This window comes from Cariama cristata, unplaced genomic scaffold, assembly GCF_000690535.1.
Source record: "Cariama cristata isolate BGI_N322 unplaced genomic scaffold, ASM69053v1 scaffold2839, whole genome shotgun sequence".
NCBI classification, from domain to species: Eukaryota; Metazoa; Chordata; class Aves; order Cariamiformes; family Cariamidae; genus Cariama; species Cariama cristata.
In genome coordinates, this window is record NW_009636137.1 from 9143 (window position 1) to 14129 (window position 4987).

The following is a 4987-nucleotide window of genomic DNA, read 5'->3' on the forward strand; positions in this document are numbered from 1 at the left end:
TAAGGCATTTTTCTGGAATTGGAAATATGGTCTGCTTCATTTTCCATTAGACTGTTAAATACTTACAGGCAAATAGCCAGCTCCATACAGTGAAAATATGTTGCCTGCTGAGTTAGCAAGATACCTATCATAGATTATTTTAGGAATGGTAGAAAAAAATAACTGGAAGATGGGACAGTCTAGATGCTGTACTGCATCTTCAGGCTTTCATATACCGCCCTGTCGAACATACTTCTGCCCAGACCTTTACTTTGAGAACTGGACAGTATTTATTCACTCTCCAGTCTTTTGTTTCCCTGCCAAGACTCCCTGCAATACTTTCAGTTCCTGCCAGCGTTGTTGGTTTTTTATGATGTGCGTGTCGGTTTGCTTAGTTGTACCAAGACTAATCCATTTGAGACAGAGATGCCCAAATACGTGGCATAGCTTTAATTTCACCAAAATACAAGCCACAGTGCCACACACCATTTTATGTCTGATCTTTTATACGAGTTGATGGGAAAATCTGTCTCAAGTGAATTTTGAGCTCGCAGCGAAAGGAAGAGAGTTAGGATTGTTTCTGTTTTTCATAGAACAGTCCCAGGAATTGTGTTGCGAGTGCTGTTTCTGAATTCCCTCTTGCCATGTTACACCATGTTCCCAAAGTCTGTCAGCTGCACAAAATTGGCCTTCTGATCCAGTGGATAGGGTTACCCTTCCCTCCTTCCCTTTGTGGCTCTGCTAAGCGTGAACCCGTTACAGATAGCATCTCTTAGGTGGGTGTTACAGGCTCTCCCTTGACGTCTGGCAGATGAGAGAATGGATCGTTAGTCGCAGTCAGCCTTTTCAGTTTGCATTTACATGGGCGAAGGCAGGCTTGAGTACTTACCCACAGAAATGCAAAAGCTCTGAGGATGTGCTGAGTGTGGCTCTGTCTTGAGATAAAACTTACCACTTAAGAACATATTTTCAGTTTTTTGCATATAAAGCAGCTGAGATGCACAAGAAAGGAGTGATTGTACGATGATATAAATAATTCCCTCTTGTGTTGTAGTCCTGATTACTATCCGCTGACATGATGTAACTTGTACCAGATGTGTTTTCCCACTAACTGGGAATTGCTGTGCCTGTGCGCTATTCTGTTTCATGCACCTGTTCTTCAGACTGTGCAAGTATATTGAAACTTTTTCTTTCACGTGCTCTGAAATATTGCTAATGTGTTGAACTGTAGGTGACTGGACCATTTTAATCAAGCACTTTGTGTTTTCACACTGCAATCACTCGTTATTTCTTGCTGATAGCTCTTCAGAGTTCACTTTACCTAAGGATTTCATAGAGCAGAGTTGTAGTGAGAAAGCATTAATGTTTTGTTATTTTTAGGAAAAATACAGTAGAACTTTGTGTTGGCCAGTATACTTGAAGTTAAGTCGTATCTGTGCAGTGAAAATTACTATATTTTCCTGATGCATTTTCTTGTATTTCTATCCTGTCTGCTGAGGAAATTGATGACTTCAAATTTATTAATGGGTAACACATCAATATTAACAGAAGCAAAGTGAAAAATCACATTCTTATTTACCTCTGCATTTATACTTGCCGGAATGATGCACTCTCTTATCAGCCTTTCAAAATAAACACATGTGCCAGTTAACCATAGTTCTGATCCTTCTTCTGTGTCCAGATAATGGGACTAGAAAGTGTGAAAGTGGTCAAGTTAAAATGATACTGCCCTTTTGAAAGGGTTGATCTACACTTGCATTCTGAATGCACATAGGTTTTAACTGTACTAGAAATTTCTACCTGATGAGTAGAAAGGAAGCAGGGAAGCTGGCGCTTCAGTTTTGGTTAGAAATTTGGGTGGTAGCCAGACTGTAACGTGTCCCAGGTTTGGCATAATTTTGGAGCTGTATTTAGTTACTCCCCCCAAACTGTGACGACTGCCTTACTCCTGTTCTGAGTGTAGTTTCTTCAACAACTACTTGACTAGTTTGAAATTGGCGCATTATCTTAAATAATGTAAATTATTTCTTTATGCACATGGTTGTTTCACCGCTTCTAAACTATGTGCAAATCTGGTTGCCCCAGGACTTAATGGAGCTGCTGGATTGTAGGTTCCAAGCAAAAGGCATCTGCAATCCTCAAAAACTTCAGCTTGTTAATGAATATGCAAAATGGCATTGCCTTTAATTATAACACAGTTATAATTTTTTTTTCTTAACTTTTTCTAACTGTAGTCTGAGAGAAGTCTTGTTTTATGGAAAAGGAAATTTCAAATTTCAAGATGAAGTGACAAGAGTAGAAAACCCACTCGTTCCCCCCAACGCGTCTTGATTGTATCCATTTAAAAGCTGCCGTTAAACTGCTCTGAAAGTGAAGAGGGGAAGAAAAAGAAGTTTTGGGAGTTGTCTCGTGTAAAGTTACAGGTCTTGTGTTGCAAAGGAGGTGTGCAGATAATTTGTGATGCTTGTAAGGTGTGTGGTACTACAGTCCTGCGGTGTTAGCTGTGGCTCAGATTCCACCAAGTGTTAGGTGCTGTATACTTTGGGAGAAATAATTCTTATTCTACCAAATTGGAAGTGAAATCTAGTACAAGTGGCTAGTAAACAGAAACAGCAAATTGTATTCTGTGCCTGTCTTGAAAGGCTGAATTGTAACAAAGCAAGAAAATAATAGATGGCTAATAAATTGGTACATTTTTAATATTGAACATTTACTATTGCAGTCTCTTCTTTCATAGTATTCATTTTTCATGCAAGAAGTAGGTGAGCTGCAGGAAAAGCCCCAAGCTCTTACCCTTCCTCTTCTTTTTCCTTGTGGTGTGTGTAGAACTTCCACAAGCACATGCCACTGATTTGTGAATTGAGGCATGGGGGTTTTGGGGTTTTTTTTAAAAGGAATTTTCTGGTCCTTATGGCTATCTGGGAAGAGTCGGGGGGAACTTCCAGATGTTAACTAAGTAATAAATTTATACAGTGCTGTCTTTGTGGCAGTAGACAAATCGCCCTTGTGCCTGTGATGCTTCTAGACTTGCCAACCTTCAGCAAAGTGAATTAGACCAGCGTCTGTCAATTTTCAGAGCTAATATTGATAACTTTTCTATGGGCAGCAATTACACTGGTTAAAAATAAAAAAAAATTAGGCCACTGTCACATTGACCAGGAGTGGCAGGGTCATGGCTGGTTGTGGAGTGCCCCGAAGTGCCTCTTCTGTCCTTTTACGGGAGCCACCAGAAAGATGCAGGCAGAAAGCCTGAGCGGTGAAGTGTACATCTGTGGAGCTGGCAGCCTGGTTGTGATAGCGGGCAAACAGCTGTGGGCCATGCAGGGGTCAGTAGCTCACAGGCAGCCTTGGTAGGCAGAAATGACTGCGCAACCACTTCACTTACTACGAGAGCTGGAAAAAGCAGTGTTTTTCTTTGCATCAGTGTCTGCTGCAGGTGGATGCTTGCCAGAAGTCAAATCCTACGTCCTTGGCACAGGGCAGACAAAAATATGAGATAGCCAGTCTGTCAAGCTGGTCCCTCTCTGAGGGCAGGCTGAGGACATGTAATTTAAAGTCGTTAGCCTCCGAGTGTATTGCACTTGATCTGTGCTGATTTCAAGGCATCTGTTGAGCCAAAGTTGGGGCCGGTAATTGTGCTAGTGCTCTCTGCTATAAATTGTTCTATTTTTAGTGCAGATAATATGAAGAAATGCGGTTTTTCTTTAGAAGTAGCGAAAGCATTGTATGAAGTGTTGCTCCCACTTACACATGCTTCCTCCACCTACACATGTGTCTGCAAGTAGTTTGTACTTTTTTCTGGGTTTGAGCCTTTAACATTTGTGGGCTTGCAAGCAGTTCTTGTATGATCCTTGACTACTAAGTGTTGCATGTACCTCATAGGTTCATTCTGTGCTCGTAATGCAGTTATTCCTCAGGTTTATGTCTTGATAAGCTTCTTCAAAAATTGCTTTGAAACTGTGTATCCTTTTTACACTTTAATCAGAACCTGTATTGCTCCCTTTTGTAGTACGGCTGAAATTCGTGCTGTGAGCCCAAGCTCTTTAGCAACTTTGAAAAAAGTAGATTCACCTTTAAAAAAAAGGCGTAAATAAAACCACCCAAATGCTGCTTTCTTACATTTGGGATTAGAAATTTAAGGGAAAAAATCTTCTATTAAAATATTTGGGACATTATTTAAACTACTATCTCTCAGAACTGTCAGTAGTCTAATAGTGTGTTGTTTGTATGAAATGTTTAAGGAGGGCTTTGCTTTACCAGCTGTTTGACTGTTAAATAATGTTGTTCGAAAGTTGCGAGTCCCTTGAGGGTAGCAGGCGGTGTATTCAAAGTGAAAGTAGGTTACTGATTTTGCGGAGTGAAGTGGTTTTAAGACCAAATAGCTTTGATAACTCAGAATCAGCCCCTTTGTTGTTTTCGTTTGAAGTGGTGCTGTGTTCATACGAAGTGGTTTATATACAGAATCTTCCTTAAATGAACAGAAGTGAAATGACAGCAGGGTATGTAAAGAGAATATTTTGACATTAGGTAAATGGGGGGTGGAGGTAAAGCTTCCTTTTCATGACAAGTTTTTTTTCTTTTTCTGGCTATCCGGCAGCAGCATTCTGATGGCCTTCCCGATTTACTCATGCAACTCGCCAGAGATGTTTAATATGCTGAGGAAATAATCGGGTACCATTTTCTACATGACATAGTGATTTTTCTAAGCTTCTGAATAATTCATTAAATTTTGTTAAAGGAAAAGCTAAACTGGATTTCATCATGCCTACAGCTTTCTAAGGGCCTTTCTGGGTATAGGGTGGTTAATTTTGGCTTGCAATCATAACCAGTTTAGTTTATTATTTACTGGGCTTTCCAGCTGAGTATTACTTGTGATCACAAGCCAATGTTAACAGCCCATCTCCACATATTTCCTGGCCCAGCTGGGTCTTGGCGTTTGTCTTCCTGCCTCACCTCTGGAGCTGGGAAACTGGGACCTGAGACCCTGCTGAGGATGGAGCGAGAACGC